This window comes from Ambystoma mexicanum, chromosome 4q (genome assembly GCF_040938575.1).
Source record: "Ambystoma mexicanum isolate Mex_15411 chromosome 4q, UKY_AmexF1_1, whole genome shotgun sequence".
Taxonomy (NCBI): domain Eukaryota; kingdom Metazoa; phylum Chordata; class Amphibia; order Caudata; family Ambystomatidae; genus Ambystoma; species Ambystoma mexicanum.
The window spans coordinates 1090252267-1090277111 of record NC_090928.1 but is presented as its reverse complement, the minus strand read 5'-3'; the positions used below and the strand labels follow the sequence as shown (position 1 = coordinate 1090277111).

The following is a 24845-nucleotide window of genomic DNA, read 5'->3' as shown; positions in this document are numbered from 1 at the left end:
TTGTAAACTCTTGAGGCTGATGGTCCATAAAGTCCACAAAACAAGATATCTTCCTCATCACCCTGTCAAAGCTTTAAGGGGTCCACTCAGTGGACCGAGGAAATACAGGAGGGGCAGGAGTGTTTTGAAGTGGTGCATGTTCCTTATGACTAAGAGCCCCTGATAGGGTGTCTGTATGGGAGTATAGCCGCTATTCTGCGAGGACTGAGATGGCACAACTGCAAACTTTTTGGGGGGTTTCGATGTTTTGGACCATAAAAGCGTGACCGTGCATGTTTGATCAATTCCTGCAAGTTCGATGCGCAAGAAGGTGGTGCCAAAGGTTTTGATTTGAACGGCGTGCAAAAGGACAGCCTTTTTCGGTGCAGTGTCTGAAACAGGCCTAATTTCGGAGACCTGTCATGTGGCGATTGCGATGGCCCAGAGGACAGAAATGATTTGGAAGACTTCTCCTTAGGGGGCGTGGGTGTGTGTGAGGGGTCGGGAATGGGGTCGTGGGGGTGTTGGAGGTAGTCTGTAAAATACTGCGGGTAGAAGGTTAATTCGTGTACATATTCCATTTGTGTGTGAAAAAAATAACATGACTGGACATTGCTTCTGGAGTGTTTGTCAATTTATTGTTCAACAGTGACCAGTGCAGAGAGTCCCCCAATCCCAGTGCCGAGTGTTCCACATTTTCAGCACCTTCTGTGACCCAGTCCATCAGAAATAATGTGCAATCAATGATTTGCGTACAGCACGTCCATCACGCCCATCGCGACGTGGCCGATGTGCAGCATCTTCTTCATCGTCAACATCCTCCTCACCCAGTGGTGTCTGGTCCATGTCGGGTGGCAGAAGTGTGCATGTTGTGCAGCATGGCACATACCAATACAATCTTGCCCACCTTCTCAGGCACGTAAATGAGCGCCCCACCCGACCTGCTGAGGCAGCGAAACCGTGCCTTCAACAGGCCAAAGGTCTGCTCTATCACCACACAAGTGCATGTATGTGCACGATTGTAGTCCTCTTTGTGCCGGTTCAGTGGATGCCCGACAGGGGTAAGGGGCCACAGCTTCAGAGGATAGCCAGCATCACCTGCACGGGAGCAAAATAATGTGCGATTGTGAATTTTCATGCCATTCCATGTGTGCACTGCCTGTACATTGTTCATGTTCAATGGTAGCTTTTGCCATCACATCTGGGCAAATATCAGGCCTGTGTACTATTTCGCAACCGATGGTTGGGGGGCATAGATGACGTACTCAACTTATTGACCTTAACATGAGATACACCACTCAACCAGATGAAGTGAGACGGTCCATGATGTACTCACATATGAGGGATTTGTGGCAGGGACTGGAACTAAATGCATGATGAGCACTGTATGATGCATTTGGCTGATGTCCAACATGATACAGGTGGGTTTGACTATCATGCCTTCAAATAATTGATGATGCCATGCACATGTCCCTCAACACCTTCACCCATGTAACCATGGCACAATGCGAATGGTGGTATGGTCTGCAAGTGTAGGGATACGTTCCTTTGCAGGGTGTCGACTGACATGCTGGTACTTATGTACTGTGGATTGTTCACGCACCAATCACACATGTTGGTGATGTTTCAGCATCCTTGTGACATGGGATTCTTAAGTTTGCCCTCATCTGCACATAATGGCATGGTGTTATGCAGTGTTCCTGTCGTGGAGGGGCAGTGACAGGGGATTCCCTGAGTGGCATTTAATTTTGCACAGTCATGGATGCATGACCTACGATGTGCTTTGATGCGCTCATGTGGATTCAGCCTTGTGATTGCATGATGGTGCATTGTGGTACCTGTGTGTGCAGTCTAATGATGTCCAGTGAACATGTGCTGGGGTGGGTGCTGAATTGAAGTCTGACATTTGTACATTTATGTGAGGCCATGGTACATCTGCATCCAATGTCGGTGTCATGCATCAGGTTGGGATGATAAGGGTCACAGTGTTTGCCACCAACGACAGTGTCCATACACCCAAATAAACCCCCATGGCCCGGGAAGCAGACAGGTTGCATACGCATGTGATCCCGCCCCCCCCCCAATATAAACCCCATGGTCCTGAGGTCAGACTTACCCAACAGCCAGGCACGTTGTGCAGCATGTCCTTCCATGTAGCGGGGATGCGTGGAGTTCTGCAGCACCATTGCATCATGTGTGGATCCTGGGTATCTGGCACAGCAATGTGTTATCATCTTACTTGCATTACACACCATCTGGTCATTGATGGAGTGGTATTGCTTCCAATTGCGGTACACCACCTCCATGGCATGCCGGACTACCAACTCCACATGGGTGCAGTCGAGGGCACCAATGACGTTAGGCATGCCTGCCAGTGCATGAAATGCAATTTTGGTGTCATTCACCTCCTGTGCAGTCCGTGGTAGGGATATGTAGGCACTTGCATGCTTTTGAAGTGAATCCAGCTCCTGCTTCAGCACACTGCAAAAACATGGCTGCAAGATGCCATGCAGCTGCCCCACTGTGTGCTGGTAGGTGCATGTGGCCAAGAAGTGGGGCACAGACACTACCTTCAGCAGAGGGGGGGGTGGCGGTGCAGATGTTGATCAGGCTGACCAGGTCATCATGAAGGAGATCCACGATGGTGGTGTTGGTGTCCCTGTCCAGGCATTACAGGGTGTGGATCTGTGCTGGGGTTAAGTCAAATGGACTGGCCCTTATGCGAGGGATTGGTTGCTGCCTGCGGGGAACCACTGCCTGCACTGGTGACAAGTGTTGGTCCAATCTCACCCTCCTTCTCCTCCTCTGCATTCCATGGTTTACTGCCTGATCAAGGAGTAGCAGTGCAGGCATGTCCTCCAGCCCCTGTATGGCAACTGCTAGTGGTATCATTTTGGACTTGGAAGGGGTGTGGTGCGTGGTGTAACGCTCACCTGGCTCCCACGGAGGCGCTGGTCTGGTCTGGGTTGCTGTGGCCTCTTCAAGCGTGATGCGCAGAATTCGGACCACCGATTGAACAGGACCCCCAAATCTTGCTTGTCTGGCCCGTAGGAATATCCTTCTGCAGATTAGAAAGGGGATTAACTGTCTGCTGAATAGTGTGCTTGCTCCCCCACTTTCCCCCTTCGTTCTCTTCTGACTTCCTCCAAAACCCCCCGGTTTAAGCTCACCTTATGGTTTGGAAGGATGAACTCTCCATCCTGCTTCTGGTGCAGGGGCGCGCGTTCGTCCAGTTACTTCACTGGTTTTCAGAATGGCGCTGGCAAATCCACTTGACTTTTCTGAGCGATACACCGTAAGTATGAAGATGCAAAAGTTCAAGTGTGAGCCTCCTTTTATGTTGTTTCTCCTAACCTGTGATCTGTCCTTTATTTCTGGTGCAGAACCAAGGCGATGCGTTGAGGGGTTAAATTGCCGGTGGTAAAATCAGGTGAGTTAGTGATGAGGGCGACCCCTCTAAATGTCTTTATAATTCCCCAGTAATGTCTTTTGTCCTTTCCCCACAGGGGCCGGGGTGCGGTACCTGCCAAAGATGCTGCGCCGACCCGAGATGTGGAATGGTTCACCAAGAAAAGCCGGTAAGTAATATGGCTGAAAATTCGGCTTTCCTCTTGTGTTCCCTTGCTCACCTTTTGTCTCTTCTTCTCTCCCCTAGGTGCAGAGATGTGGCGACTGGTGCTGAGAGCCGCGATGGAGCCGGGCGGCGTCTCGGGAACAGGTGAGTGAAGCGCGGCGCTGCAGCGAGCAACGCGGTGCTTTTAAATTGAAGTCTTCCTTCAGGAATGCTGGCGTGAAGATTCCGGATGCAGGTAAGAAGGTTGAATAAGTTCTTGGTTTTCACCTTTCTCTTCTCTTCTTTCCTTACAGGTGTTCCAGGTTCGAGGCAGGCGTGGCTGGAGTCCAGGTGCAGGAGCCGACACAGTGAGCGTTCAGCTGCTGGGATGCAGAACAACGCGAAGCACGTGTGGCTGTCCGGGCGTTGCTTAAATAGCCTTGGAAGAAGTTCCAGGTGAGTATTCTTCCACAGCCCCACCCAAGTAACAAAATAGTTCCTTCAGAAAAATAGTCCCTCCTAAGCCTCATTCGGCTTGGTTCTTCATGCAGCATGGTCTGCATCAGGTGAGTGTGCAGCATGGTCTGCTTCAGGTAAGTGCACCAAACACTTCCCCCTTATGAGCCTGGCGCCTATGGCGCCAGGACAGAGTCCAAAGAGCCCCTATAAAGGGCCGCTGGGCTTTTACCCGGGGGCGTGATGCCTGCTCCCGGGGGTGCTGGGCCTGGCCTGGTACTCCGGGGGTAGGCATCATGACACGTGGGTGTGCTCCTTTTGTGCTGGGCCAGACTCCATTGCCTCCACCTGTGCTGATTGTGTGCACCTGTGGCAGGTCTGGACACAGCAGATTGCTGTCAGCGGCTGCCCCGCGATGCCGGTGTTACCAGCATTGTGGTAACCCTTCTTACCGGTATCTGGATGCCGGTAAGTGCTTGTCCATGCAACTCGTAATGTGCCCTACTTTGCGCCATGCCGTTATTATTGGCACGGCTGCCGCGTGCCCGCGCCCATTCTGGGTTGGTGCTACCCAGTCACAGCGGGTCCCTGGTGATGCCGTTAGCACCGGCATTGCAGGTTGTAATGCACCGGTCAGGTAATGGATGCCGGTACTCCCTTACCAGTATCGTTATTACTGGACCGCCAAGCTTGTAATGAGGCCCAATGTCATGGAATTGGTCTGTGGTTTGATATAAAAAAGACCCTAAAGATACCCAGCTCCAACTAAAGCACGAAGATCCCCATGTCGTTTCTCCTGTTTCTCTAAAAACACTAAATTAAAGCACACTGATAATTGATCCTTCTTGGCCACCAGGCATGTCTCGTGCAACTCCAAAACCACTGTTCTCGGCTTATAATCTTTGCTTCGGTTATCCATGTTACACAACACTCTTCTAATTAGAGATAAGCATTAGCGGGCAATGATTCGAAGCCGCTTCGTTGGCATCAGTGTGCTTTTATACCAGTTATTAATATGCAATGATCACCGATTTAAACCAACCAAGTTTCCTCACACCCGTAGCATAAGGTGCAAAATCTTGCACAGCGCATACGGACACATGGTGTGCCATGCACCCATCTGGCTATATGTTCATTACTCCTACAGCGCTGAGATGCCAACTAGTGATTGATTGTGGCGCTCTATAAAGCCCCATATAATAAAACAGTGTGAAAAGTGTGGCTAACCAATGAGGGATTGGTTGTATTCCACACGCATGTTCCCCGAACATGAACACGTTAGAAGTGTTGTTGTTTTTAGTGGAGTTTTTTGTTAGCAAATGCAAAGGATATTTAAACATTCCATTTTCAAACGTAGGTGCAGAGGCAAGTGTTGTGGTTGCACATGGAAGGCACAAATCTTCTGGACACAAAAGTGCACATACTTCACAAGTTAGGAGAGCAGGCCCCCAACGGTGCATAGCTTTGGCAAAGAAAAAAACGATGCCATCACGAACCAAGCAACTACGGTCACCCATTCAAATGCCAATCCCAATGCCCATTCAGGAACGCCTATGTCCAGACACCCTCACTCCCCACCCTATCTGAGACTGTTTCCTGCCATGGCGACTGTTACTGCTCTTTCAAGGAGAGGGCTCTTCTTTTTGTGGGTATTTATACCCAGAATCGCGGCACACAGGCTAAAGCAGTGGAGCGGCCAGTTCCTGCTTTGGGATTTCCAACTCAAACACTTTGAGAAATGTAGAATATGAATGCTGCACAATATTCGTTAACAAAGTTTTTCTGCTTGCGATGGCTATCAAGATTGTTAATCAATCACAGTCTTGTTAATCAATCACAGTCTTGTTTAGCCCCGTTTATGTCTCCTCAGTGTATTGTTTTTGGCGTACTTTTAAATTTAGCAGCGGGGATAACTAACACCAAAGACGTTAAATGATGCAGAGAGTAACACACGTTGAAATCAGTATAAACTTTCATATGAAATTGGGAGTAAATATTAGTTGGTTTTAAAAAGGTATCTGAAGTTCAAAATTGAGTTGTTTTATTCAATTCAAAACACGATTGGAGGATACGGAGTTAAATGGACATGCACCCTTTTAAATAAAAGAAAATATTTATATGACTGCTACATATTTTTGGTTGCTGGTTTCTAAACGCCCTCCCATTGCAAATGCAACACGTTAACGGGCACCGTACCTCAACGTGCTGCATTTGCAAAGAGTGATGCGTTTGAATTTGGCGTGAGGGAGATTAGACTAGCTGCAATGTCAACCACGTCCAAACGTCCCTCGCGCCAAATCGGCCGTGCCAGAAAGGCCCCTGCGCCAAAAAGAGAGCGCCAAAATAGGAGCGCCAAAAAGGCCCGAGCCGAAACAGCACAGCGGCGCCAAAAGAGGGTGTACCGCCACAAGCTCGGAAATATATATATATATATATATATATATGACAATGCATTACTTACCGTAAAAGCATTTCTGATGGTTGTATCTGCTTAGATTCACATGCTGTCCATAGTCCGACATCCATTGGTCACTGCGGAGTATTGCATTATGTTTTTCGTAGTCGAAAAGGGGACGTCTACAAGGCGTGTCTGTAACACTATCCCTATAGTGACATGCGTTGTACCCACAATCCCTCACGCGTCGAGGTCCCTCTGTTTGTATTTTTTCTGCCCTGAGGGAGCCTTCTATACGTGAGTGAGTACAGAAAAGAGAGAGAGATGTAGAAAGGGGTCTATGTTCCTTCCATCCGAGCGGGGAGGAAGGGTGGGCGCATGTGAATCTAAGCAGATACAACCATCAGAAATGCTTTTACGGTAAGTAATGCATTGTCTTCTGATGTTTGTTAATCTGCTTAGAATTAGAATCACATGCTGTGCATAGACTATCGTGCAGTACCCGGAGTTGGCGGTGGGTTATGAGAAGGAACAGTAGAGAAAAGATGTCTTAATACTGCCTGTCCCACCTGGGAGTCAGATCTAGAGTGTGCATCTAGACAGTAGTGTTTTGTAAAAGTGTGCACAGAACTCCAGGTTGCCGCTTTGCAGATGGACTCAAGGGGAACATTTGCAATGAATGCTATGGATGCCCCAGTGCCTCGAGTAGAATGTGCTCTTGGCTTGAAGGGTAGTTCTCTCTTAGCAAGAGTGTAACAGAGACTGATGCATTGAACAATCCACCTGGATATAGTGGATTTTGAAACTGCATATCCTTCTCTTCCTGCTGCCACCGAGACAAAGAACTGATTAGTCTTTCTCAGTGGTCTGGTTCTTTCCATGTAGAACATGACAGCTCTGCGCACATCAAGTGTATGCAGACTTTTTTCTCCCGAATTGGAAGGGTTTTGAAAGAACGTTGGTAGTTCTATTGACTGGTTTACATGGAATTTTGAGATGAATTTCGGTGCAAACCTTGGGTGCGTGCGTAGAACCACTATCTTTGTGAACTGCTACAAAGGGGTCTAAAACAGAAAGATCCTGTAGTTCACTTACTCTCCTAATGGAGGTGATAGCTATTAGGAAAGCGGTCTTAAGAGTGAGGTCTTTGAGAGTTGCTTTGTGCATGGGTTCAAAGGGTGAGCCCATGAGTCTGGTAAGTACCACATTCAGGTCCCAGCCGGGAGCTGGGTTTGCTATCGGAGGGTGTATTCTCTTTACTCCCTCCATGAAGGCTTTGATAACTGGGACTTTCCACCACGACACTTTAAGCTGGGAAGTGGTGTATGAAGAAAGTGACGCTAGGTAGACTTTAATGGAATTGAACACTAGACCCGAGTCCAGTAAATGGGTCAGGTACAGGACAATGTGCGTGGGGGAGCAGTCAACTGGGTCGATGCTTCTTCCTCTACAGCAGATGACAAATCTCTTGCATTTGCTAGAATAACAGTGACGAGTGTTAGGCTTTCTAGCCTCCCTGAGGATGTCCATGCATCTCTGCGGGAGTTGTAAGTGTCCAAATTCTATGATCTCAGGAGCCAGGCTGCTAAGTTCATGGTCTGAGGGTATGGATGCAGTGTCTTGCCCTTGCCCTGTGACAGCATGTTGTGCGGGCAGGGAAGTTTCAATGGGGGAAGATAGAGACATCTCCATCAAGTGAGCGAACCATGGCTGCCGGGCCCACATAGGGGCCACTAGTATCATGGTAACTTGTTCCTGGTGCATCTTGTGCACAATCTTGTTGAGAAGGGGAGTCGGGGGAACGGCGTAAGCAAATTTCCCTGACCATGGAATCGATAAACCGTTCCCCTTGGATTGGTTCTGGGGGTACCGGGAGGCGTAATCTTGGCATTGTGAGTTCTCCAGAGTTGCAAACAGGTCTATTTCTGGGAATCCCCATTCTGTGAAGATGACGATGTCTTCGTGCAACTGCCAATCGTACTCTGAGGGCAGAGGGAAGTCTTTGCTGAGTTCGTCTGCTAGCAGATTGAGTTCCCCTGGTACATGTTGCGACAGTAGTAACATGTGTTTGAGAGCCCACTTCCAGATATTCTGGGACAGCTTGGACAGTGCTGGAGAGTGTGTGCCCCCTTTCCTGTTGAGGTAGTACATGGCTGTGGTGCTGTCCGTATGGACCATCACTGTCTTCCCTTGTAGGTGATCCTGGAAGGCTTTTAGTGCCTTGAACACGGCCAGTACCTCCAATAGGTTTATGTGCTTGGATGCTACGCTCGGAGTCCACACTCCGTGAGCAGTCTGATGGGATAGGTGAGCCCCCCATCCTGTGAGGGATGCGTCTGTGGTTCGAGTGGCTTCCACTGCGGGTGTGGCAAAGGGTTTCCCTCTTACCAGGTTTTCCTTTGTCCACCACCATAGCGAGAGAACCAAGGCCTGCGAGACCACCACTAGATCGTCCCATTGTCCGCTGGCCTGACACCACTGGCTGTTGAGCCACTCTTGCATTGGGCGCATGCGCAGGCGCGCATGAGGTACCAAATAAATACATGACGCCATCATTCCTAGCAAGCGCTTCGCTTTGCGCACCGTCACCTCCCGACCTGCCACATATTGGGGGATCTGAAACACCATGTTTTGGACCCTCTCATTGGAGGGGAAGAAGAGGCCGTCCTTTGTTCGAATTAGAGCCCCTAGGAATTGTTTGACTTGGCTGGGGTCTAAGCTGGACTTCTTCTCGTTGATGGAGAAGCCCAGTTGGAACAAAATGTCTACAGTCTTTTGGGTGTTTGAGAAGCATGTCTCGTAAGAATCCCCCGTTATGAGCCAGTCGTTGAGGTAAGGGTATACTGGGATGGATAACCTGCGCAGGTGGGCCGCTGCCACTGCCAGTACTTTCGTGAATACCCTTGGTGCAGATGCTATGCTGAAGGGTAGCACTCTGAACTGGTAGTGTTTGCCCTCTATCATGAACCTGAGGTATTTTCTGTGCGCTGGCAACATTAAAATATGAAAGTATGCATCTTTCTTGCCCAGTGTTGTCATGTAATCTCCCTGTGATAGCAGTGGGATCACTTCCTGTAAGGTCACCATACGAAACTTTTGGGGTTTGACAAACTTGTTCGCTGGGCGCAGATCTAATACAGGGCGCATGGTTAGATCCTTTTTGGGTACAAGGAAGTACACTGAATAAATACCTTCCGTTACCTGAGATAGAGGCACAACCTCTATAGCTCCTTTTTCCAGTAGCTGGTCCACTTCTTGGAGAAGGATGGCGAGGTGTTCTGGTGTCATGCGTCGTCCCCTCGGGGGTCTGTATGTTGGGGAACTGTTGAACTCTATACAGTAGCCGCGGGCTACGGTGGATAGTACCCAGCAGTCTGATGTTATTCCCTCCCATGCTGGAAGAAAGGATGTTAACCGGCCCCCGACCGGCGATGCATAGAGGGGACTCGAATCTTCGCGTCACTTGGTGTTGTTGGTGGCTTGGGAGCCTCTAGGGGTGGAACCAAGGCCTATCCCCTTGCCACGGCGTTGACCTCTCTGATTGTACTGCCCACTATTACTTTGGTAGTTGTTGGCAGAATATTGAAGTTGTTGATTCTGTTGCTGGCGTTGGCCACGAAAAGAACGCTTGTTGCCAAATCCCCGCCTGTTAGGGGGCTTTGAGATTTGGTCCAAGGTCTTTATGGTATCAAATTCTTTTTTCGCATTTTCCAGTGCGTTGTCCACTGCCTTTCCAAAGAGGTTAGACTTTTCAATAGGCTTGTTAATGAGCGCCGCTTGCGTTTCCGCCTTAAACCCGGAATTGCAAAGCCAGACGTGGCGCTTCAGCAGAATTCCCTGTACCAAAGAGCGGCCAGCTGTTTCCGCTGCATCGAGGGTATTCTTAACGATGCATTGGTTGACCAGAGACCCTTCATTAACTGTAGCCAGCAATCTAGTTTTTAGGGGTTCAGGGACTTCCTCGATGTCCTGCTTAAGCTTTCTCCATTGCGCATCAGCGTAGCTTGCCAGCAATGTGTTATTATTTGCAATTCTAGTTGAGAACGCTGCCGAGGTGGTAATTCTTTTGGCTAGGGCATAAAGCTTTTTCCCCTCTTTATCCGGGGGTGCCTCGCTGGTAGACAGTGGAACCCCAGCCCTTTTCCTAGTGTTAGTCACCACTAAGGAGTCCGGGATTGAGTGACCCTTAATATATAGTGGGTCTGATTGAGAGGGTGAGAACAATTTTTTGATTCTTGGATTAACCCCTCTTACTAGTGCAGAGGTGGCCAGTGAAGGGTTGATTTGTCTCTTAACAGAGGCGAGTATTGGAATTGTTTGGCTGGTGGGGGGTTTTTCTTTGATAATCCTTTCCACGAAGTCAGTGTCTGGGGTGACCTCCCCAGTTTCGACCTCAAAATGTGCTGCTGCCTTCCTCAGCAGCGCGTTAAAGGTGGGCTGATCGTCAACAGGCGAAGGGTTCCTAACTGGTGTGGTCTGATGTCTATAATGTCTGGCTCTGTAGACCCTGATGGTGACCGCCAGGGATTTGGGTCACCCTCACCTGGGTCTTCTTCGTACCCTTCCTCACTTATGTTAGTGTCCTCATGGAAGCCTTCTCCCTCTTGTTGGTTTTCATCATTAATGAACTCCTCTCCTTCCTGGAAGAGAGTGTGCTCTTCGGTGAGGTTGTAAGAGTTCATATCCTCCTGAAAGGGATTATAGAACAACTTTGGATATTTAGCCCTTGGGCTTTCTAGGAGTACCTCCCTAGGTCTTTTAGGTGTCCTATTTTCTGGAATGGCCATGAATCTGTCTAACTTGTCCATACAGGACTGTAACTTTTCTAAGGTCCACTGAGGTAGGCCAGAGCGGTCTGGGAGTGAAAAAGGAGTTTCTTCTCCTTGTATTTGCCTAGATCTGTCCCATAGCGTCGAAGATAAGGTGCCTTCGCCTTCTGAGAAGTGTTCTGGCAGGCTAGGGCTTTCCGTCGACGGTGGGAGCTGTCCCAGCCTACTTTCCGGCACCTTCGGCGTTTCTTTGGCCTTGTGTGCGATTTTCGGCCTTTCACTTGTCGTCCGTCTCTGGCCGTCCTTAGAAGATATACACGCAAGGCTTTCGGCTATCATTCTGTCTGCCGAGGGATCGCTCGCCGTCACGCTAGGTACCGTCGAGTCTTTACTCGCAACGTGCGCACTCTTACGAGGCGCGTCGCCGCCTGAGGGTTTGGGGTTAGCGCCCTTACTTCCAGAGTGCCTAGTCGCCTGTCACGGGAGCGGTGGCGGGGAGGGCTGGCGACCCTTGCGGTCGGCGGAAGACGCCGGTGGGCCAGGCGCCTCCGTTGGCGCTATGGCTGCCTTCGTCTTCGACGAATGCGTGCCGTGGGGTATGTGTTTATGAGATTTCTTGTGTACATCCTTGTCGCCGGGGTGTTCATCCCCATAAGCTGGGCGTGAGCCGGGCTTGTCGGAGCCGGGGACGGACAAAGAGGAGCGAGAACGCTCCCTCGAGAGGTCTACAACCTCCGTTACGGAGGCCGTGTAATCACTGTCCTCGTCACATGCAGCAGCAGCGGGCGAGGAATCTGACCTAGACATGGCATAGGCCGCCCACCTTTTGACCCTGCGGTCCTTTATCGTTTTGGGCTTAAGTAACTTACAGGCCGCATAGCCGTCCTCCTTGTGATCGAGGGGCAAGCAACGGTTGCACCGTTTGTGCTTGTCCTTCCAGGTATATTTACCTTCGCAAAGTGGGCAAAACCTAAAGGGCGTCCTCTCCATAGCTGAGGGCAAGAAGTGTGATTACGACCTCGAAAGAGAGGGAGGGGAAAGAGAAAGGCATTCTCGGAGTGAAAAGAAAAGATCACACAACCCCACTCTCCCTACTGTGTAAGGCCGGCGAGGCCAGGCCACGTGTCCGGCGACGCCGAAGGATCTCCTCCGCTCGTCCTTCCGTCGAAGATCTTGCTCGGCGGAGAAACAGCTTACAGCTTCGTCGTGAGAGGGATCTATGTGTTAGATATTAATAATAATAAACGACCAAGGGTCGAAGAAATGATTTCGCAATGTCTCTCGAGGAGCTCCGCATAGAGGCGACCAATAACTGGGCGGAAAAAACAATCTGAGGGACCTTGACGCGTGAGGGATTGTGGGTACAATGCATGTCACTATAGGGATAGTGTTACAGACACGCCTTGTCAACGTCCCCTTTTCGACTACGAAAAACAAAATGCAATACTCCTTAGTGACCACTGGATGTCGGACTATGCACAGCATGTGATTCTAAGCAGATTACCAAACATCAGACATATATATATACTTACACCTATGATTCCATAAAATGCAGTTTGAAATAAAGGTGCTCTTGTGCTCTGCAAGCACTGTAGCAGCAACTTGAAGATAATCAAAAAAGCATGCTTGATTTGTATGTTATGTTATAGTTAATCTCTCTAGTGTCTACTGTACACCTAATCCAAAGTCCCTCTTCTATACTCGTGGGACCGATTTGTCTAGTTTAGCAAGGAAGGTGCACGAGTGTATGGAATGAGGGGGACTATGCAGTATTCATCAAGGTAAGTAACTTACCTACTCCAATGTCCCATCCCCATTTATCCATACTTTTAAGACATTACCAAGCATTAACACACATAAGAGGGTCAGCGGACCAGCACAGTGTATCCAAAACGTTTCTGCAATACAGCTTGCCCAAACCTGGCATCAGCCTGAGAACTGGAGTCCAAGCAATAATGATAGCAAAAGGCAGAAGGAAATGCTGCAGTGGCAGCCCTGTCAAGGATATCCCGAAGAACAAGTCTCTAGACTGCTTCTTTGGCCCGAACTAAGTGGGCTTAAAGCCTCTTAGGGGAGGCAATCCTTGAAATGTCAAACCTTCTAGGATACAAGCAACTATCCACAGAGCCCTAGTAGACTTGGAAGCCAACTGACAGCGCTAACTCCCCGTATTCCCCCGCAGAGAATAAAGAGCCTATCTGGACAAACTTGCAGGTCCTGTCCAGGCAAAACCTGAGAGCTGGGCAGATGATCAGATTGCGTAAAGTTCATTCCCCCGCCAAAGACGGGGTGGGGAATACAATCTGGATAGTAAATTGCCGGGTAAATGTGCAAGTTCAAAATTACTTTCAGCAAAAATTAAGGGTGCATACGACGTAGCACCTTGTCCCTTTGGAAAGTGGTAAAGGGTTTCAGCTGTGGAAAGGGCCTGCAGCTACCTGACCCTGCGGACAAACATGATGGCCACGATAAAAATGGTCTACGAGCCATAGCAATCGGAAGGATATAGAAGGCGACGCTTTGCTGAGCGCTCCACACACAAGCCCCTTGAAGTGCTGTTTCAACACCACATTAGAGATGGAGAATTAGCCCCCTTTGACATTTGTATAGGTTGCCACCCCGAAAAGGTAGGTTCAGCTGGATTCCACAGGGATCACAAATGAATGACAGAGCAGGGTCCAGGCCGCAAGACAATATGTTTACCTGCTGGTCAACGTACAAAGTAGTAGACTGGGGCTCTAAGTATTTAAAAACATTACAAACAATAGGAGCATCTTCGGATTAACTGGGAGCCACGCCCAAATTGGTCAAAATAAAATTATCCAGACGTGTAGATTAGTCTCAGAGAATCTCTAATGCAATACCAATGCTTTGGGGATCATTTTGTCTGAGTAATTATAAATGTCAACACTGTTTCCCCATATTTGAAAAAGCACCCATCAAAGCACTTTAGGTCTCAAATTCTAAGACTCAGATTAAATTTAGCGCCAACGCAAGTAGTTTTGGGTCAACGAAGGAACGTTCCTATGGACCAGAGACTCTGCAGACATTGTCACAAGAAGTAGAGACTCTAAAGCACTTGTGTGTACAGTGTCCTAGCCTGGGTATTATGAGGGCTCAAATCTTGGGCCTCATTACGACCCTGGCGGTAAGGGGTTAACGCCAGCGTTAGCTGCGCCGACCCCTTACCGCCAACTACGAGGTCCCTTAGCGCCATGGCGCTTTTAACACCTGCTTTTAGCAGGTGTTAAAATCCATGGCGCCAAGGTACCATGGAGTTAATTACGCCACCGTAATTTACGGTGGCGTAATTAACGCCTTCCCCACTCCCATTATGCCCTATGGGGCAAAAATGGGAATGGGGAAGGGTAAATGGGGATTGGGGACTTACCGCCCCGCCGACCTCGGAATGGGGCGGTAAGTCCGCCAACGACCATGGCGTAAACGTAGTTTACGCCATGGTGGTAAAGTCACGGCCCAGGCGGTAACTTACCGCCTGGGTCGTAATGAGGCCCCTTGTCTTTGAATTTTATGCCTACAGAACCAGAGTTGTGGAGGAGGATTTTAAATGCTAATCAATTGTGTTTATCTATTCACATTTTAAAGGTTTTAAAGGCATGTGCAGTTGATTTTTAACTTAATGAAGTTGTAGGTTGAAGTTCATGTTATTAGGACAACTGATTGATTGATAATGTCTTTTATTTAAGCATGTGATAAGGAATTGTGATAAATGGTTATGACTGTTTTGTGATAAAAGTACAATTGTACTATAATACACAATAAAAGAAATTATAAAATAAAATAAATTAAAAATGGCAAAAACAAATTCATTTGCCCTTATACTATGCTGCCACAATGGCCTCCACATTTTCTTCGGACAATCAATGATGCTGTAGGGTTTCTTCTTCAGGAACTAAAAAATAGATTGATGGAAGGAGTTCCAGATCCTTCACCTGCTCTACAACAGCACGTCCAGTCTCTGATGGAGCCTGACTGTAGAGAAAGGGGCTAGCCCCTTCAGGTATGACAACTACACCTTGGAGGCCCACAAAGGAAACACCAAAACCATTGCATATTCTTGAGAAATTGAGGGGAAAAGGGGGGGGAACCTGTTGTAAAGTGCTTGTCATTGTATGGAAGAGCTGGTGATGTCTCTTCCACTTACTTAAATAAGCCCCTCCAGCCAAGCAGCGTCTAACTCTGTGAATGTGAGGAGTGGCTGTTGTGGAAAAAGGGTTCTACTGGATTGAAGCAGCCATCAGAATTAAGGTTTGCTCTGGGTACTGTAAGTGGAAGTGACATATGTGCCTTTGAAATGAAAAGAGATCAGGAAGTGCAGTTAAAAGAAGAGCGCTTCGATGTCATATTAGGACGTTATATTGCAGGAGGTGTTTTGCTGATATTAACAGCAGGCTGCATGATTTGAAGTGGCTTACTGGCACTGTATCGTCTAAACGAAATTTCTCCAGGTTGACGGATGGGAGCAGGAACTGCGCGTAGTTCTCAGGCCTAAAGATTAATGGTGACGTCATTGCGGGACTGTGGCGAGCCAGCGATTGAGTAGAACTCTGTTCAGCTGGAGTTCGGCTCTAATGCTGTGCTGATTCTTGATGCGAGCCACGTGTAGTCAGTGTACGGAAGAGCGGCTGTTGTGTATTACACGTTGAAGTGCCAGGGTTAGAGGAACAGACCTATCTACGTGGGTTGGCGTGAGCCGATAGTAGGAAGCAAAAGATGTCCGTGTGAGCGGAGCAACCGCCAGAGGCAGAGAACGTTGTCTACGAACAGTAAAGTGTCTGCAATGAAGTGAAGAAGTACGGCGGTGAGTGGAATGAGATCACCAGCGGCGGGGATACTAGCATGGAGAGGCCCCGCTGCTGATGTGGCATGGTTGTATGACGGCGAGGATACGAAGACTGAAGGTGCCTGAGGGCAGAGTGTGTAGGGCATGCACAAGCCCTAGTCACGAGAAGTGTATCCTTTTACAGAATAATAGCAGATGTCGGAGAAGGGACACTTTCTTGCTCTGATGTAAAATGAGAAGTAAATGGGGGAAAGGGCAGTGCCGTCCATGGGTAGGTGTGAAAGGGATAAATGCACATGCGGGGTGCGAGAGCTTAGAGTACTTTAGGGTGATTTGAAGAACATTTTGAGAAATTGCAGCCACATATGAACTTTTGGTTGTCTTTTTAAGGGTATAGTTATCGTTGCGTTTAAACGATAGGAACTGTATGGAGTATATTGGATATGGCATGAAGTGAATGATATCTGTCAGTGGGTTAGGTATAACCTTTGAGGCATTGCAGGTATTACGTTGCGCAGCAACATGGACTTTTAGGGCTCCATATGTGGACAGTTTTACAGTTATAAGAATATGTAAATACAAAATATTCTATTTTGCAATGAATCGCCATTGTTGAAGTGTGCAAGAATTGGAGTATTAAAGTCCCAAAATGGACGAAGGTAGCGCCTTCAAGGGAGGAAGGAAGCGCCTCCATAGTGAAGTGTGAAGTAGGGAAAGTGTCCCGCGTGAAGTAGGGATTGCGTTCTGTTGGTATGGAATGGATAGGGATAGCGTTCCATTTGAGGTAAACTGTAGGGATAGCGTCCCACGAGGTAAACTGTAGGGATAGCATCCCAGTATTGTTTTGAGCAGCATTACTCAAACAGATGCAATGAAATGGATGTTGCCTGGCATGGAGGCCCAAAGCATGCCTCCTACATCAGTTTTGGTTGCACCTTGCGTGTGATGGGTGTGTTTGTGTGTGTGTGTGATGGGTATGTGTGTGAGTGATGTGCGTGAGAGATGTGTGAGTGATGTGTGAGTGATGTGTAATGTGTGAGTGATGTGTGGTGTGTGTGTGTGTGTGTGTGTGTTTGATTTGTGTGTGTTTGATTTGTGTTGTGGGTGTAGGGAAGGAGATGTGTTGAGAAGTGCTTGGAGGCGTGTGCTTGTATGTGTGTGTTTTCATTGGAAAGGAAGAGGATGTGTTGTAAAGTGCTTGTCACTGTATGGAAGAGATGGTGATGTCATGTGGAATGTTTGGTGTTGAATGATGTGTGAGTGTTCCAGACAAGGTCAGTTAAGCCTGGGTGATGGGACCCAGTGGTTCTGTTCAAGCCGTCTTACTGTAACCTTGTAACCTATAATAAAGATGTCTGAAGAAACTTTAGAAGACTACAGAGGTGCTATTTAACAATACCCAAACCCCTCCCAACCGAGAGACAAACCGGGGGTATTTTGCATTGAAGGGGGAATCAATTGTGTCCACAGTTGGAGGGCCCCACCTCGCCCTGTACCAAGATGGGTTAGAAACCTCACTTGTGGGCTGTAGCTTCTAGCCTGCTGAGAGCATCCGCCTCCAGATTTTCATCCCCCCGGCAGATGAAAAGCCTGCACACAAACATTTAGTACAATGGCTCACTCCCACAACTCCATCACCAGAAACTCAAGCAGAGTGAATCTGGCTCCATGTGGATTATTTAAGGTAGAACAAAGCTGTTGTATTGTCCATCAGCACCTTAGCACAAGATCCCCTGTTGACCAGGAGGACAGCCCCAATGGAATTGAAAACGGCCTGGAGCTTGGTCACACCAATATAGGGGGACTGTTGCTCAGATCACAAACCTGCAAGTCAACAAGAAGCCATACTGATGGCCAAGAAAGAAGAGCGTCTTTGAACCTCACTCCTCTGAGGTTTGAGCGGCCGTTCCATCACCCCAGGCCCAGAATCAGAAGTGGTGGGATATGTAACACTATCGACTGAGGCTGGGAGACTTGAGACAAGAACAAGGTTATGTAGGGCTCCCTTTATCTTGAGTCTGGTGCGAGGCATCCATAGAATAAAGGAGACTATGAGCCCCGGGTGCCTCTGAAACCACCGTAGGTCCTAAACTCTCTCCTCTATAGGAAAAACCCTGGCCTGGTGAGTGTCCCAAATGAAGCCAATGATAAAAGGCGATGGTTTTTGGTTATAATGTCAGAAAAGTAATAGTGGATCTCTACATCTTGCAATATACAGAGTTTGGTTAAAAGTTAGTCTGAAATTAGGCGAGATTAATTCAATTGTTTTTCTTTTATTTGCCTCATCTTTTATTGGTTGATTTATTGTAGAAGAAGCATAACCATTTTCAAAAGTATGGATTAATTATATTTTATTTTGTTAATCTTTTAGAATGGAAACGTTTTTAATTTAGCTTTTTAGTGAAAATATAATGTTATAATGTTATTTCATAATGCTTTTCTGTAAAGTTCTATGTGAACGGAATCACAATAAATAAATGAAGCCAATGAAGGTCAGTCTGTAAGTAGAAGTCAATGATGATTATATAGTCCCGCTTCCAGCCTTTGCAGTGCATCCAATGCTCTCTGTATAAATCCTGGTTGGGCGCATATACTCTTGTCCCTTCCAAGGTGCTTTGCAGTATCAGCAACCGCCCCTCCAGTAATTTGGTCACTGCACATTCCCCTAGTCTACACTGTTTATGCAGGATCATTCCCACTCCCCCTTTCTTGGTCGTCCCAGAAGCCCAATGGACCTGTCATACACCCGCCCCTCTCAGTGCCCACTCTTGCTTCCTTCATCTGTTGCGTTCCCTTCAAGATTAGTACATCTAGGGATGCTTGTTGGAATTCCCTCGCCACTAAAGTTCTCTTTGTTGGTGAATTTAAGCCTTTCAAATTTAGTGTGCCCAGAACCAGACCCCTGCTAACTTCACCCTTCCCCATTTTGTTTATCCCCATTTGTCCGCCTTCCCCTCCCCTTTATGGATATTGACTCTCCCACCGTCACTTCATCTTTGTTATGGCGTCTGCATTTCCCTTGACTGACAGACGCCACCCTGAGGCCAAACCCGCTACCCCAACCCCAACTTTTTAACTGTTTGTAACTTTAACCTGTTGAATTCTGTAACAGTCGTTGAGACACCCTCTGTTCTGCAGAGGGCCACCTCGGGGATGAGTTGTTTCCCTCCCTCCAGCATATTTATTTTTGTACCTTTTCTTCCCACCTAGGATTACCATTGTTCCCTCAGCCTTCAGCCAGTTTCTTGTCGGGTATTGCTATCTTGCGGTGCTTTGGTGTTGTGGGCGTCTTCTGAGGTGATGGTCCAATCAGTCGCATGTATTTTCTTCCTGTTTACCCACTTTTCTTTCTCTGTGGGCCTGGATTTGGTCATAGCTTTTCTTGCTTGTAGTGGGGCGTTCGGGCTCCCTTGTATCGACCTCCATGTCTGCAGCAAGATGACACAGGGCCTGTTCCGCTTCGTCCACTGAGGTTATGCGGTAATCTACTGCTTCCACTTCAAATTGCAGCGACAATGGGTATCCCCATCAGTACCTGATGCCTTTTTCTTGTAACCATTTCATAAGGGGTCTGCAGTCTCTACGCCTGGAGAGCGTGAGGTTGGACAAGTCTTGATAGACTGCTACCTTGGAGCCTTCAAAGTGCACTTCCCTACGTTGTTTCGCTCTATTCAGTGCTTCCGTTTTATCCTTGTAGCTCAGAAATGTTGCTACAATGGATCGAGGGCCGCTTCAGTATGGTTTCCCTCCTCTGTGTAGTCTTTCAAGTTGTACCACTTTTTCTCCTTCGGCTTCAAAGAGATGATGCACAAGGGCCTGCACCCTCTCCTCTACTTGCCTCAGGGTTTCTCTCACCATTCCTTTGAGGTCCAATATCCGTATGTTGTTTTTTATTCTCTCTCTATTATCTAAATCGTCCATTTTTAGCATCACTTCTTCTCGGAGCTATCAAGCCGCATGTCCACCAAATCGGCATTGAGCTGGTTATGTTCCAGGCCCTCTAACTTGCTCTCGACAGTGCTCATCCTACTTGTCAAGTCTGCCAGTGAGGCCTGTAAGTCTCCTCTGAGGGCCTAGATTTCTGCCAGGATGTGTCCAGAGTCTTCCTTCGTGGAGAAGGACAGGTCTACCTCTGTCAGCACTCTCCCTTCCAGTGCCCTCTTTGCTGATCCTCCTTGCTTCCCGAGTTGCTGCGCCATTGAGTCCATCCTTCGTTGTTAAAGACTTCCTCCTATGGTCTCTTCCTATTTCTTTCTTTTCATTCTTCCTTCCTTCCCTTTGTCTACATCGTTTCAACTTCTTCTCCGTGTCCAGCGTCTCTTACAAACACCGCCCTCCGATTCCCCTGTCCGGGCGTCTGGTCTTAAGTCCTTCTCAGCTTCTCCTTTGTGATCTCACTTCCCTGTCCTTTGTTTTTGTGGCCTCTGCTATTACCTTACCTGCAAGTGTGCTTTCCGCTCTTCTTTTCCTGTCACTGAGATGTGCCCCGTGATCTGTTTCCGGCAGTTGGGCAGCAACGTTGCTCATGTCCCACTTCCTTTTTGTCTCTGTCTTTTGCTACTGAGCGGCACCCCCATCTCTCCTCTGGGTGTATTTTCCTCTCTGTAGATATACTTTCTTTGTTTCTTGCTTGTATATTTTTCCCCCTTTTTTTCTCAGTTCTCCCTCGGGGGAATGGGCTAGGTAACTAGGCCCCCGGTCTGTCTCTGAGCTGCTCAGCCTTAGCCGTGCAAGCCTTCCCAGGGTGAGAGCTTTCTCTTGCCTTTCTCTCTCTTCCAATCAGTTCCGAGGCACATGGCTCTGGGGTGGCATTTCCTCCGGAGCTTCCGCCGCTTCAAGACTTTCAACTTTCCTGTGCTCTCTGTCCCCTGCTTTGCTTGCTCCTTAGTGTTTGACAACCACCCAGGGGGGAAGGGGCGTCCAGATGGCCAGGCTCTTCTTTCTCCTAGCTGTCCTCCAGTGTTTACGGGGCGTCCTTCATTCCTTAGGGAGTTGTTTTCCTTTCTGTGGAGTGTCTACCCTCCTCACACCGCGTTTGTCTACTGCTGAACCAATTAATAGCAGTCTTCGAAGAAGAGCAGGCAGCGATTTCTGATGAGTATAGAAAATACCAGTGCAGGCAGAGATGAAGAGCACCAGCAATTACTATAGAGCAATGCCAAATGCATAAAATGATCAAGAGCAGGCAGTAATTGGCAGTAGCAGGATGAGCTGTTGTCGTGCGTATGCAGCAACGAAGGGTAGATATAAATGTTGAATTGGCATCAATTACCGGTGTAAGCAGCAGAGAAGGCAGCAATGACGTGTGCAGACAGAGGTAATGAAAAGCAATCCCAGGTACTCACGGCACAGATGACAGTTGCAGGAGACACGGCATGCAGTGGTGACTTGTCGCAGATAGCACCAGCGGGAATGGCAATTTTTGGCTGCCCTGGCGAAGGAGGACTAAGCAGTTCTGCTAAGAGCCAGCCGCAACGAAACTTGCTATGAACTATGAGTATTTCAGGCAGAGATCGCAGGTACGAGTGCATGCACCACTGCAACGATGTCTAGTACATGGCAGATAGATCAAATACAGAAAACGCGCAAGTACAGTATTCTGCAGGCAGTCGACTTTGTAACTTCTCAATGGCAGCTGGGTGAATACGTCTGGGGGAGAGGTTTAGGAGCAAAGACTGCCTAATGGCTGGCTGGCTCTGTGGTTCCGGAGGCTCTCTCCCTGGCACACTGGGAGTAGTCAACCCTTCCAATCTCTACTGCAGCATGGACACGGCAGCGCATGGTTAACTTTTCCTAATGTATATGCAACACTGAAACATGCGTATTGGCTGATGTGTGATGAAGACTCAGCCTGCAATCATGAGACACCTTCCACATCACCATTGCCGATGGCCCCGGTACCTTTCCCCCGGCCTTCCCTCTCTGCTGTCAGCCTTTCTCCCTCACTGCAGCCTCCTTTCTTTTGTGCAGGCTACCCTCTCTGGTGCAGCGGCTCCTCCTCCCTCCGCCGCATTCAATTCTGCCCACCTGCGTTTCCCCACTAGCACCAGGCCTTCTCTGCTGCGTCGTCGGCATCCCTCACTCACGCTACACCCTTTGGCAACTTAATCTCCGTTGGTCTTCCTCAAGAAATGCACCACGTCCCGACCTCTTCTGCCAGATGCCTTTATAATAATGTAATCATTTTATTTAATGCATTTCAGTTTACAAGTAAACTTTCCACATTACATAAATATAAATAAACTCAATCATAAATTTCATCCACTGCAATATCCTAAATACAAAGTTAAACATAAAATATCCTAAAAACATAAATTTACAATGTTTAAACAGTTATCCAGCTGACCAAACACAAGCAAATCAATAGCAATACTGTATCTATATACCAATCTATTCTTAATCACTCAACAATGTATTTATACCCAATTTTAGTTACTCATCATTACCTGGGTACATTTGTTCACAATTATTCTCAGTTCCACCTAGCCTCAATCTCCATATGTATATAATTTTGGAAACAATCGGCATACAGTTCCGATTCTAAATAGTTATTCCCAGAATCCTTTCTGACAGACATTATACATTGAGATGTATACTTTCATATTCCTTGTATTGATACACTGACCAAAATGCCATACCTTTTATAGATTCTGGATTATGCACACATCTACCATATGAGCTAAGGTATATCTTGATTAAATTAGGGCATTCTGATAATAAATGCTTGCCAGTTTCAATAGTATCCCTGTTCTTACATATCCGATACCATCGGTCTGCCCATATTATATGACCAATGGTCCCAGTGACTGACAATACAGGCAGATGGTCCAATCTCAGAAGCAGGATGAAACGCCTATGTATTGGAGAAGGGGAAAGATTTAGATACATCTGCGGCTTCTTAAACGTATACAGTATGTGGGTCGCTGTCTGGTACTTTTTGAGGCTATTCAAATGGGCAAGGTTTTCAAGCCAGTCCCACAACCGCGTCTAACCAGTGCAAGTTTCATTTTACTGATGTCATTACCCTTTCTCTGTATCCAACATATCTCATCAAAAAACGTTTCCATGCTTTTTTTATTTTTTATTGACAAGACGTGGACTGATACATGGCCATTAACAGGCTGTTGGTAGGGTCATTACTCATTGTGATATACATTTCTGCCCGTCTTTTTTTTTTTAACACAATCAATTCAAATGATAAAGCCTAATTCCAGCCTAATTATAGCCATTGGGATGCAATTCGGGAGACCTAAAATGTTCCTCCAGTATTTGCCCTCTATGGTCTGTAGGCCCCTTAAATACATAGCCAACAGTGATTCCAGACCATATGTTATCATCGGGGCCAATACCTGGGTGTATAACTGACAGGCTGCCCAAACAGTGTATCCCCCATAATCGATGGTAAAATGATACACCATGGCTGTAATCTGTGCAGCTTTAGTGATTCAAGCTTGTTTACATGAGGGATAATCCCTCTCATCATCAATTTCAATTCCCAGGTATTTGCACTATGGCGTATACACGATCTCTAGTTCTTTTATCGTCAACCTAGGGCGAGCAATCTTCCTGTTAGTATAGACCATCAATTGTGTTTTATCACAGTTAATAATTAGACCATTACAGTCTGCGAATGCCTAGAGCGCTTCAGTGGATCTCCGTAGAGCACTAAAAGTATGATCTAGGATTACCAAGTCGTCTGCATAGGCCAGAACTGGACAATGAGCAGAACCTATCATTGGTGGACAGTAATGGACGGACCTTACAGGAATTGGCTAATCGTAAACAAACAAGTTGTATACTAAGGGGGCTGTAACACACCCCTGCTTAACCCCTCTATTTTGAATTATTGACCTAGTCATATTCCCTTGCGAGTCTAATTTCAGGGAAGCACTGGTGTTATGGTGCAATAATCTAAGATAATATAACAAACCCCCAGGACAAACCATTAGCTTGAGTTTTGCCCACAGCTTTTTCTCTGGGTATTGGATCGAAAGCTGTGTTAAAATCCACAAATAGAGCATATAGGGGTGGATTACCCTTCAATCTGGCTCTTGTGCACAGTGTATCCATAATGACCAGGTTGTGTACAGTTGAATACCCACGTCTAAATCCCGAAATTGACAAAGTCGTCCCAACTTGTCCATCCATGCCTGAAGCTCGTTGAGCAATATAGATGCAAACAACTTGCCCGTACAGTCAAGCATGGACAGCAGTCTATAATTGCTATGGTCCATCCTGTCGCCCTTCTTAAAAATAAGTATTAAGAAGGTAGTCTGCCATGATGGTGGTATAGTACCTTCAATTAAAACCTTATCAAAAAGGATTTTTAACAATCCAGCCCAAAATTCGGGTTGGCTCTTGAGTGTTATGTTTTCCCAGGCCATTGGGCCCAGGTGCCTGCGAGAATATAAGTCTCTGGATCTTGGTTAGCAATACATCATGGGTCACACTAAATGGAGGTCTAGTTGGTGCCATAAGTGTTGCCACTCGATTATCTTTACTAGCCGAACAATATAGATTTTCTAATTCATCATAATTCGGCATATTCTCAGGTGACACTACCATTGTCGCCTTAATTATATCTGCTCCAGACCATCGTATGCAAAATGCAGCATGATTTAATATAATACCCTCGATAGGTTTAGGGTCGTTGGCAATATCACCCACTTCAATCGTAAGGGTTAAAGAACCATGATCACTCCATGCGTTCATATTGATTTTCACATCTTTTACACAAGAAGCAACAATTGGACTAATAACAAAATAATCCAAAGTACTCTGGGAATAAACATTTCTCCATGTATGGTTCCCCGGGTAGTCACTCATTGTTCTCTCATTGACCACTTCCAGACCACATATTCGGAAAAAATTCAACCAGCACTGTCCCCT

At 47.3% G+C, this 24845-nt stretch overlaps 1 protein-coding gene across 4 annotated transcripts in view; it reads right to left on the bottom strand.

Moving 5' to 3' along the window:
* LCLAT1 (lysocardiolipin acyltransferase 1) overlaps nt 1-24845 on the bottom strand; it is a 1406982-nt gene that overhangs the window by 1132905 nt on the left and 249232 nt on the right. The window lies entirely within an intron of this gene.